Genomic DNA, 12753 nt, shown 5'->3' with positions numbered 1-12753 from the left:
CTGGATTCTCCTGTAACTTTTTGTTGGTTTTCAGGATGAGCTATTTGAATACTATTTGATTTTATTTTTAAGCCTAAATCTATATGCTAATGGAAAGAATAATTGCAACATCATTCTGCTGATAACTTTTGGTCAACGAGACCCATTTCATTTAACTGCACAGAAGTGTAGTAGGTAGGTATGGACAATCCTATGAGCCCTAATCGATCATGTCCTATGTATCGGACACAGAGTGAGGTTACACAAGAGTGGAAGCCAAATAAGGTGGTACAAGTCCAGAACTGACTGGGAGTCGAGGTGATATGTGGGAGGGATCAGCAAAAAAGTTGGCAGGTATAAAATCAGGAGCTATCCAAGCCTATTGCTAGGAGTTTCTTGAAAAGTGGGAAGGTCAGGCAGCCCAAGCAGGACATAAGAACTGATCAGTAACCCAGGAGAAACCCTATCCAGAGAACAGCAAATAAACAGCAGTATGAAAGCAGATAAACACATTATTAATAAGTGGCTTTAGGCCGGGTGCAGTGGCTCACGCCTGTAATCCCAGCACTTTGGGAGGCCGAGGCGGGCAGATCACGAGGTCAGGAGATCGAGACCAGCCTGGCTAACACGGTGAAACCTCGTCTCTACTAAAAATACAAAAAAAATTAGCCGGGTGTGGTGGTGGGAGCCTGTAGTCCCAGCTACTTGGGAGACTGAGCAGGAGAATGGCGTGAACTGGGGAGGCGGAGCTTGCAGTGAGCCAAGATCGCGCCACTGCACTCCAGCCTGGGCGACAGAGCGAGACTCCATCTCAAAAAAAAAAAAAAAAAAAAAAATCTTTAAATACTTAATGAGCCAGAGCTATGCAAGGCCAAAGTGTGCAGAAAGTAGCAATTGAGAAAATACATTAATGAGATGAGCCAATAATTATTCAAGACAGGAAAGTCTTTAAACTTAACTGCTCAGCTCCTTCTAGTCATCCCTAAAGAAAGCTCCAACTTGGACAAGGATCTGTCAAATTCATAACACCCATGGGTTAAGGAATTCCCCATTCTTGGTAGGAAAAGTTATATCACTACTCTCCTGTGGTCATAAATATTCAGTTAACCCATGTAATGTGCCTGCAGAGTGTTTGGCATGTGGCATTCTCAGTGAACATTAGTTCCTTCCCTTCTAGTTTCAAGGTATGCAAAAGGCCATTTAGCAAGAAGCAACTCCTGACCCCATCTCGTGAAGGTGGAGCTGACCTGGCTTTGTCATCAACATGTTGATGACTCTCTACTCATTTGGGTCCCTCGTGTAGCCACATGCTACTAATTAATTTGAAGAAAATTAATAGTCATCACTGTTTTCTAAATTGTGTATGTAAATTCCAACTTAGGAACAAAGTTGATAGTCACTGAAGAGTAGTTGCCTACATAGTGTATAAAATAGTCTGCTCTGATCCAAGTTCCTTTGAAACAAAGTTAAATTGGTGCAACAGAAGTTAAGTTCATCAGAAAGGAAAAGATTAGAGGGCTACACTAGTCACTATGATAAGGACTTGATAGAGTTTTGCAGAAAAAGTTTAACGATTGACTCATTTATAAGAATTCTAAATAAAGATATATAAAAGAAGGTAGAATGACCTCAGAATGAACAATGTCATGAGAATCCAAGCTGTTACATCCGGTATTAGCAGAAACTTTCAGCAGCACACCCTAGTATGAAGGGCCGATAACAAATACTGTAATTCAAGTGAGGAACAGCCTTACTTTCCAGAACTGCCCAGTTAATCAAAAAGTCTGGAACTATTCCCGGGATTTTTTTTTTAGATCTAGAAAAAAAAAAACCTCAAGATAACCCTTGTAAAATTGATCTAACATCAATGGGATGTGAGAAGGTAGTTATAGGTTTGCATTATCAAAGGGGTTTTACAAAAAGTAAAGTGATTTGCAAAACGAAACTAAGGTAGAAAAGGTAAACACATATCATTTGTGTGTGGTGATTGGAGGAGAGTTGGGGAGGGCAGGGGAGCATTCAAGGGAATGAAGAAACAGTTCTACAATGTGGAGGAAGTTGGTCAGACTTCAGCTTCCCCAGAGGATAAGCAAAATTTAATTATTAACTTGTTCTTGGCACCAGATTTATTCCCCATAGAAAAACTTTAAATCAAACCTAGAAATAACTCTAAGAGAGAAGAGGAGACATTTTATTTGAACATGTGTGCTGTAGATGAAATGTAAGTGGAAATCTGTTTGTTCTCACTGATTATTTCCATGCGGAAGTTGCAAATCCTACAGTGGCCAATGGAAAAGGTAAAGTTAGATGAGAGCATCATTTACTCCTTTGTGAAAAAGTATCCCTCAGTAATTACACGGGATCCATAGGCAGCTTTGTGTTGTAGCACGGGTCTTGAAGTTGACTCTAATTAAAGCCCTCCCATCTTTCCAAGAATTCTTAATGACCATAATCTTTGGAACTTTAGCATTGATGTAGTTCAAGTGCCCTCTGACCTTATTCACTCACTCCTTGAGATTTTACCTAGAAACATTTCTGTTCAACTTGACCAACTTCAGCTATAACTACTCTCTCAGAATATCAAGTATACAATAGACACCAGTAGAAAATAATTTTCCTTCCTCCCACCACTACTTTAAAAATAATTAGCTATAGATAAAGAGTCCGAACATCACCTCCTCTATAATCCATAAATTCCACTTTTGGGTATATACCCAGGAGAAATATGTCATCCTCAAACATGTATAGGAATGTTCACAGTTGCTTTATTCATAATAACCAAAGACTAAAATCCATCTGAATATTCATCAAAAACAGTAGAATATTTCAAAACAGTGAAAAAGAGCAAGTTATTGCTATGTGCAACAAGAAGATAAATCTCACAGACATAATGTTGAGTGAAAAGAAGCTAGACACAAAAGAATACCACTATGAATCCATTTATATGAAGTTCAAGGATAATTAAAAGTAATCTATGGTGATAGAAGAATAGTGGCTATCTTCGGAGGATACTAACTCAGGGTGGTCAACAGGAAGCCTTCTGGGAGGCTAGAAATACTCACTGTTTTATCTGTATGGTAGTTCTATGGGTGTATATACATGTAAAGAGTGATTAAGCTGTGCACTTAAGATTTGAGCACTTTACTGAATGTATATTATATCTCCAATTTTCAAAACAAGAAGAAAAAATCCTGTTCAGAAGTTTATATTTGGAGATTCAAAATTTAAGCTTACGCCCAAGATGCCAGCTCTTCATTGGTAATACATTAGTGATTTGATGATGCTGTAGCCAATAATTCCCTGCAAATATAGTTTTTGGCACACAATTTTAGAAAAATGAGCATAACAGGAAATTGTAATCAAAATAACTTTTCAATACTTATTGGTATCAATAGTAACAATATAAGCTACTGTTCATTATACATATGATATACAGTATACAATATGGTTTCATTTACTTTCAACAAATATTTTTATCTTTTCTTATAGTCCTGAGTTAAAGAATCTTCTTCAAGTACAGTAACCTGAACAAAGCAAACAGCCCATTATGAGATTGTCATAACAAAATTTATTTCAGTCTGGATGTTCCAAGTGCATTACCAAGGGAGATTAAAGAAAAGGGGGAATAAGCCTTTCTACTATAATGGTTTTACTTCAATTTTTAAAAAATAGAGTGCTTTCCCATTATTGCTTCTTTGCTTCTGGTAACCAGTCTTCAGGAGTAATTAGTTTGATAATTAGTTCGAGATGTCATTTAAAAAGAAGCAATTTTTAATGGACTAACTTGAAAACAATCTTTTATCTTATACTGGATGATTTTTCTTAATGAATTAAATAAACAATTTCTATGCTTACAGAAAGTAAACAGACCCATTCCCAAAAGGATAAACTCTCTTGCCATCTAGGGAGTTTCAGATCTGTTTAGGGAACTAAGATAGTGAAACAATAGCACTGAGGAGGCTATTGATAGACGATGTGTCACTGGGGTGTTGTAGACATTAATCATGAATGCTGAAGAAATTCAAGAGGTAAAGTCTGTTGGGGGCAATTTCATTTTCAAATGAATATAATTTCATTGGGGGACATTCTTCATGGGATAAAACTCGACTTCTTTAAAGCTGTACCCTATTAATCCACAGTGCAACCCAAAGACTGGAAAAGCAAAGTGAAAGGCCTCTGGTTCATAACCCTTGTCCCTGATTTGGTTTCAAAACCATTTCTGTTGTTTGGAACTATGAGAAAACGTCAATTGAGTCTCAGCAGTAGTCATGGAGAAATCACAACTTAACCCAAAACACTGAGAAAGAGCTTCAGTATCTTATGAAGCCTCAAGAAGCCAAAGCTTTTAGAAATCCCAGCCCCTAAGGCTTGATGGGGGTGGATGGAAGTCATCAAGGGAAATCTGTCTAACAGCTATTTAGAGTGTACTCTTGATTGCTGTTTCCTGAAAAAGGAGTCTTGTACCAGCTACTTGCGGAAATTAGTGGGTAAATTTTCTAGTCAGCATTATTTATAAGCTTCTGGAGAATTTATGAACATTAATATGACGTTGGGAAAAAAGCTGTGAATGTTATAATGTAAAATTGGGGTGGGGAGGGTTCCAGGATGGCTGAGTAGAAGCAGCTGTGGCGTGTGGCTCTCAAGGAGAGGAATGAAAGGGCCAAGTGAATACAGCACCTTCTATTGAAATATCCAGGTTCTTGCATTGGTACTGATGAGGAAAACAACTCAACTTACTGAGAAGAAAGAAAAGCAGGGTGGGATGATGGCCCACCTGGGAGTGACATAGAGTCGAAGGAATCCCTACTCCTAGCTGAGAGAAGCAGTGAGTAAATGTGTGACCCTGGGGAACCACGCTCCTCCCACAGATCTTTGCAACCCTCCAATCACAATCCCTTCGTGAGTCCACACCACCAGGGCCTTGGGTCCAACACACAGAACTGTGTGAAATTTTAGCAGAGTAGCTGCTCAGGCGCACACAGAAACCCAGGAGCTTTACATACTTTGGCTCAGGATCTTCAGCAAGACGGGAGGTCCGTACATACCCCTAGGAAGGGGGCTGAATCCAGGGGGCTGAGAAGCATTGGTCTGTGGGCCCCATTTCCATGGTACCTCACAAGATAAGACCTACTGGCTTGGAATTCCAGCTAGCCACCGGCAACAGGGTGGAGCCTGCCTGAGACAGAATGGAGGCCTGGTGGGTAGAGGTGGGCCACCATCTCTGCTGTTTGGTAGACTCAGCCATTCCAGCCTGAAGGCTTTAGTCCGAATGGTCCTGATGAGGAAGGGTCCCAGCACAGCACAGAATGTGACAAGATTGCTTCTTTGATCAGAACCCTGATTTGTTCCTCCTCACTGGGCAGGACCTCCCAGTTGGGACCTTCAGCTACCCCGGCCTGCCCTTATTCTATGGACAGAGCTCTGCTCTCTCCCTGGGATGGAGTGCCAGGGTGGGGAGTTGCAACCTTGTTTGTTTGGATGACTCAGTCGTTCCAGCCTATGGGTTTAGTTCAAGCCAATAATGGGGCAGAGGCAGTTCCCCAGCACAACATGGCTATGTTGCCGAGGCATGGCCAAACTGCATCTATAAACAGGATCTGGATTCACTCCTTCTCACTGGGTGGGTCCTCCCAGTTAGGGGACCCCCAGCAACCCCACCCATGTTCTACCACTGACAGAGTTCTAATTTCCCCCTGGGATGGAGGTCCTGGGGGGTGGGGCAGGCCAACACCTTGGCTGTTTGGGCATCTCAGCCAGTCCAGCCTGCAGGCCTTGGAGAGCCCAAACCAGTCAGGGGCTGAAGAGATCCTCAACACAGCATAGCTGCTCTACCCAAACTGAGACTACCAGACTGAGACTGCTCTTTTAAGTAGGTTCCTGGTCCTGTTCCTCCTGATGGGGTGAGATCTTCCAACTGGGGTCTCCAGCCACCTCCTACAGGCACATTCAGGCAGGCAACAAGTCAGTACCCTCCTGGGATGGAGCATTCAGAGGAAGGGGCAGGCTACCATATTTACTGTTTCACAGCCTTCACTGGAGATACCTCCAGGTACTGGAAAAACTGAGACAATTAGGGTCTGAAGCAGACCCTTAGCAAAATCGCAGCAGTCCTACAGAAGAGTGGCCAGACTGTTAAAAGAAAAAAGCCAAAACAACAACAAACCCCACAAAAACCCCATCCAAAGTCAGCAACCTCAAAGATTGAAGGTAGAGAAATCCACAAAGATGAGAAAAAGTCAGCACAAAACCACTGAAAACTCAAAAAACCAGAGTTTCTCCTTTCCTCCAAATGACCACAACACTTCTCCAGCAGGGGCTCAGAACTGGGCTGAGGCTGACCTGGCTGAAATGACAGAGTTAGGCTTCAGAATGTGGATAAAAACAAACTTTGTTGAGCTAAAGGAGCATGTTGTAACCCAATGCAAAGAAGCTAAGAAACATGATAAAACAATGCAGCAGTTGACAGCCAAAATAGCTAGTATAGTAAGGAACATAACTGACATGATAGAGCTGAAAAACACACTGCAAGAACTTCACAATGCAATCACGAGTATTAATAGCAGAACAGACCAAGCAGAGGAAAGAATCTCAGAGCTTGAAGACTGTCTTTCTGAAATAAGACAGACAGATAAGCATAGAGAGAAAAGAATAAAAAGGAATGAATGAAACCTCCAAGAAATATGGGATTATGTAAAGAGACCAAATCTATGCCTGATTGGGCTACGTGAAAGAGATAGGGAGAATGGAACCAATTTGGAAACACATTTCAGGATATCATCCGGGAGAACTTCCCCAACTTAGCTAGACAGGCCAACATTCAAACTCAGGAAATGCAGAGAACCCCAGTAAGATACTCCACAGGATCATCCCCAAGACACTTAATCTTTAGACTCTCCAAGATCAAAATGAAAAAAAAAATGTTAAAGGCAGCCAGAGAGAAAGGCAAGGTCACCTACAAAGGGAAGCCCATCAGACTAATAGTGGAAACCCTACAAGCCTGAAGAGGTTGGGGACCAATATTCAAAATTCTTAAAGAAAAAGAATTTCCAACCCAGAACTTCATATCTGGCCGAACTAATTCATAAGCCATGGAGAAATAAGACCCTTTTCAGACAAGCAAATGCTGTGGGAATTTGTTACCACCAGACCTGCCTTACAAGAGCTCCTGAAGGAAGCACTAAATATGGAAAGGAAAAACCATTAGCAGCCACAACAAAAACACACAGACCAGTGACAATATGCACCCTGGTCTGTACAAAAAGTACACGGACCAGTGACAATATGAAGCAACCACATAAGTAAGTCTGTAAAATAACCAGCTAATATCATGATGACAGAATCAAATTGACACATAAAAATACTAACCTTAAATATAATGGGCTAAATGCACCAATTAAAAGACACAAAATGGGAAGCTGGATTAAGAACCAAGACCCACTGATATGCTGTCTTTAAGAGAGCCATCTCATATGCAAAGACACACATAGGCTCAAAATAAAGGGATGGAGGAAAATTTACCCAGCAAATGGAAAACAGAAAAAAGCAGGGGTTGCAATCTTAGTTTCTGACAAAACAGACTTTAAACCAAAAAGAAAAATAGAAAAAGACAAAAAAGGGCATTACATAATGGTAAAGGGTTCAGTTCAATAAGAAGAGCTAACTATCCTAGATATACCTAAATATAAGCACTTAATACAGAGGCAACCAGATTCATAAAGCAAGTTCTTAGAGATCTTCAAAGAGAGAGACTCCCACACAATAATACTGGAAGACTTTAACACCCCACTGACAATAGTAGACAGATCATAAAGACAGAAAGTTAACAAAATATTTAGGACCTGAACTCCGCTCTGGATCAAGGGGACCTGATAGATATCTACAGAACTCTCCACCCAATAGCAACAGAATATACATTCTCATTGCCATGTGACCCTTACTCTAGAATTGATCACATAATCAGAGGTAAAATACTTCTTAGCAAATGCAAAATAACTGAAATCATAATAAACAGTCTCTTGGACTACAGCACAATCAAATTAGAACTCAATATTAAGAAATTCACTCAAAACCACACAAGTACATGGAAATTGAACAACCTGCTCCTGAATGACTTTTGGGAAAATAATGAAATTAAGGCAGAAATCAAGAAGTTCTTTGAAATGAATGAGAACAAAGACACAGCATACCAGAATCTCTGGGATGCAGATAAAGCAGTGTTAAGAGGGAAATTTATAGCACTAAATACCCAAAGCATAAAGCTAGAAAGATGTCAAGTTAGCAACCTAATATCACAATTAAGAGAACTGGAGAATCAAGAGCAAACAAACCCCAAAGCTAGCAGAAAGCAAGAAATAACCAAGATCAGAAGTAAACTGAAGGAGATACAGACATGAAAAATCTGTCCAAAGATCAATGAATACAGGAGGTGGTTTTTTGAAAAAAACTAATAAAATAAATAGACCGCTAGATAGAAAAATAAAGAAGAAAAGAGAGAAAATTCAAGTAAACACAATCAGAAATGATCAAGGGGATATTACCACTGACTCTGCAGACATACAAACAACCATCAGAGAATACTGTAAACACCTTTATGCACATAAACTAGAAAATCTAGAAAAAAATGAATGAATTCCTGGACACATACAACGTTCCAAGACTGAACTAGGAAGAAATTGAATCCCTGAATGGACCAATAATAAGTTTTGAAACTGAGGCAGTAATAAATAGCCTATCAACCAAAAAAACCAAGGACCAGATAGATTCACAACTGAATTCTACCAGAGGTAAAAAGGAGACCTGGCACCTTTCTACTAAACCTATTCCAAAAGATTGAAAAGGAGGGACTCCTCCCAAACTCATTCTATGAGGCCAGCATCACCCTGATACAAAAACCTGACAGAGATACAACAACAACAAAATTTCAGGCCAATATCCTTGATTAACATCAATGCAAAAATCCTGAACAAAATATTGGCAAACTGAATTCAGCAGCATATCAAAAAGCTTATCTATCAGAATCAAGCAGGCTTTATCCCCAGGATGCAAGACAGGTTTAATATGTGCAAGTCAATCAATGTGGTTCCTCACATAAACAGTGCTAAAGACAAAAACCACATGATTATCTCAATAGATGCAGCAAAGGCTTTCAATAAAATTCAACATCCTTCATCTTAAAAACTCTCAATAAAGTAGGTATTTAAGGAACATACCCCAAATTAATAAGAGCCATCTATGACAAACCCACAGCAAATATCATACCAAATGGGCAACAGCTGGAGGCATTCCCCTTGAAAACTGGCAGAAGATAAGTTTGCCCTCTCTCACCAATTCAACATAGTATTGGAAGTTCTGGTCAGGGAAATCAGGCAAGAGAAATAAATAAAGATTATTAAAATAGAAAGAGAGGAAGTCAAACTATCTTTGTTTGCAGATGAGATCCTGTATCTAGAAAACCCCATCATCTCAGCCTAAAAGCTTCTTAAGCTGATAAGCAACTTCAGCAGTCTCTAGATATAAAATCAACGTGCAAAAATTGTTAGCATTCCTATACACCAACAACAGGCAAGCCAAGAGCCAAATCATGAATGAACTCCCATTCACAATTGCCACAAAAAAGAATAAAATACCCAGAAATACAGCTAACAAGGGAAGTGATGGACCTCTATAAGGATAACTACAAACCAGTGCTCAAAGAAATCAGAGGACACACACACAAAAAAATAGAAAAGAGTCCATGCTCGTGGATAGGAAGAATCAGTATTGTGAAAATGGCCATATTGCCCAAAGCAATTTATAGATTCAATGCTATCCCCATGAAACTACCATTGACATTCTTCACAGAATTAAAAAAAAAAACTGTTTCAAAATTCATATGGAACCAAAAAAGAGCCTGAATAGCCAAGGCAATCCTAAGTAAAAAGACCAAGGCTGAAGGCATTACACTACCCGACTTCAAACTATACTACACCTATATACTTCCATTTCTGGCCCATCCTCTTTCTTTCTGTGGTGATAGTGCTAGTGCAAACATGGTGAACATTTCTAAGACCCACCGGACTTCCTGTAAAAAGTGTGGCAAGCACCAATCTCACAAAGTAATGCAGTGCAAGAAGGGCAAGGATTTTCTGTATGCCCAGGAAAAGTGGTATTATGACAGGAAGCGGAGTGGCTATGGTGGGCAGACTAAGCTGATTTTCCAGAAAAAGGCTAAAACTACAAAGAAGATTGTGCTAAGGCTTGAGTGTGTTCAGCCCAACTGCAGATCTAAGTGAATACTGGCTACTAAAAGATGCAAACATTTTGAACTATGAGGAGATAAAAAGAAAAAGGATCAAGTGATCCAGTTCTAAGTATCATCTTTTGTTTTTTTATGAAGACAATAAAATCTTGAGTTTATGTTAAAAAGAAAAAAAAAACCTATACTACTGGGCTACAGTAACCAAAACAGCAGAATACTGGTACAAGAACAGACACATAGACCAATGGAACAGAATAGAGAACTTAAATATAGGACTACACACTTATAACCATCTGATCTTTGACAAACCTGACAAAACAAGCAATGGGGAAATGATTCCCTATTTAATAAATGCTGCTGGAAGAAATGGCTAGCCATATGCAGAAAATTTGAGCTGGACCCCTTCCTTACACCATCCTTGACAGAAATCAAGTCAAGAGGAATTAAAGACTTACATGTAAAACCTCAAACTATAACAACCCTAGAAGAAAACCTAGGCAATACCATTCAGGACTTAGGCATGGGCAAAGATTCCATGACAAAGATGCCAAAAGCAATTGCAACAAAAGTAAACATTGACAAATGGGATTTAATTAAACTAAAGAGGCCAGGTGTGGTGGCTCACACCTGTAATCCCAGCACTTTGGGAGACCAAGGCAGGCAGATCATCTGAGGTCTGAGTTCAAGATCATGTGAGTTCAAGATCAGCCCGGCCAACATGGTGAAACCCCATCTCTATGAAAAATATAAAAATTAGACAGGGATGTTGGCATGCGCCTATAGTCCCAGATACTTGGGAGGCTCAGGCACAAGAATCACTTGAACAGAGGGGGAAGAGGTTGCAGTGAGCCAAGATCGTGCCACTACACTCCAGCCTGGGTGACAGAGCAAGACTTCATCTAAATAAATAAATAAATAAATAAATGAATAAATAAATAAACAAACTAAAGAGCTTCTGCACAGCAAAATAAACTATCAACAGAGTAAACAGACAACCTACAGAATGGGAGAAAATTTTTGCAATCTATCCATCTGACAAATGTCTAATATCTAGCATCTATAAGGAACTTAAATTTACAAGAAAAAAACAAACAATCCCATTAGAAAGTGGGCAAAGGACATGAACAGATATTTCTCCAAAGAAGACATACATGTGGCCAAAAAACATATGAGAAAAAGCTCAACATCACTGATCATTAAATAAATGCAAATCAAAACCACAATGAGATACCATTTTACACCAGTCAGGATGACTACTGTTAAAAAGTCAAAAAACAACAGGTGCTGGTGAAGTTGGGAGAAAAAGGAATGTTTTTACACTGCTGATGAGGGTGCAAATTAGTTCAGCCATTGTGGAAGACAGCGTGGCAATTCCTCAAAGACCTATAGGCAGAAATACCATTTGACCAAGCAATCCCATTACTGGGTATATACACCCAAAGGAATATAAATCATTCTATTATAAAGATGCATACACAGGTATGTTCATTGCAGCATTATTCGCAACAGCAAAGACATGGAATCAACCTGAATGTCCATCAATGATAGGCTAGACACAGAAAATGTGGTACATATACACCATGGAATACTATGCAGCCATAAAAAGGAACAAGATCATGTCCTTTGCAGGGACATGGATGGAGCTGGAGGCCATTATCCTTAGCAAACTAACACAGGAAGAGAAAACCAAATATGACATGTTCTTACATATAAGTGGGAGCTAAATGATGAGAACGCATGGACACATGGCAGAGAACAACACACACTGGAGCCTACTGGAGGGCATTGCGGGGGCGACAGGGGAGAGGATCAGGAAGAATAGTTAATGGATGCTGGGCTTAATAATTGGGTGATGGGATGATCTGTGCAGCAAACCATCATGGCACATGTTTACCTATGTTACAAACCTGCACATCCTGCACGTGTACTCCTAACCTTAAAATAAAAGTTGGAAATAAAAATAAGAATATAGCAAGCAGTTATTTTGGTATTTTACAGTTAATTTATTTAATATCTACATATGTTGAACATCTACCAAGTGCCAGTATTGGGTATAAAAGGCAGACCCTAACCTCATGGAGCTTACAGGCTAGTAAGTGATTCAGACAAATGAATGGGTAAGTATTATGTACTCAGATAAGTACCAGGCGTTTGATAAATGATGTGTTACTGTGTACAAATGACAACTGATCTTAGGCCGTGTCTTCATCTAAGATAGTAACCATCTCATATGATTGCTGTGAGGATTAAATAAGGTTATGAATTTCAACCCTTTTTACATTGTGTAGAAAGTAGCAAGCCCTCAATGTGTAAGTAGTCACAGATGTAGACAATGGCTAATGTAGCACAGGATGTTGTGAGAGTACATAGAAGGGTTGCATTGGTCAACCTGAGGGCAGAGCCTCTGAAAAGTCCTCTTTGAGAAGGTGGCTGCTAATGTAAGACCTAAATGATGACTGGGAAACAGCCAGGAGCGAGTGGAGAAGATTCCCTCCAGAGAAAGTGGTGGTATAAGGGTGCAGAAGTGAGAGACAATT

The 12753-nt window shown here is 39.7% G+C and overlaps 1 pseudogene; it reads left to right on the top strand.

Moving 5' to 3' along the window:
- The first annotated feature begins 4594 nt into the window (after nucleotides 1-4594).
- Nucleotides 4595-10328, top strand: LOC106635055 (large ribosomal subunit protein eL42-like; annotated as a pseudogene).
- Nucleotides 10329-12753: the final 2425 nt, after the last annotated feature.

Source organism: Pan paniscus, chromosome 1, assembly GCF_029289425.2.
Source record: "Pan paniscus chromosome 1, NHGRI_mPanPan1-v2.0_pri, whole genome shotgun sequence".
Classification (NCBI taxonomy): Eukaryota; Metazoa; Chordata; class Mammalia; order Primates; family Hominidae; genus Pan; species Pan paniscus.
Note: the sequence above shows the minus strand (reverse complement) of the source record. Positions and strands in the feature narration are given on the sequence as shown.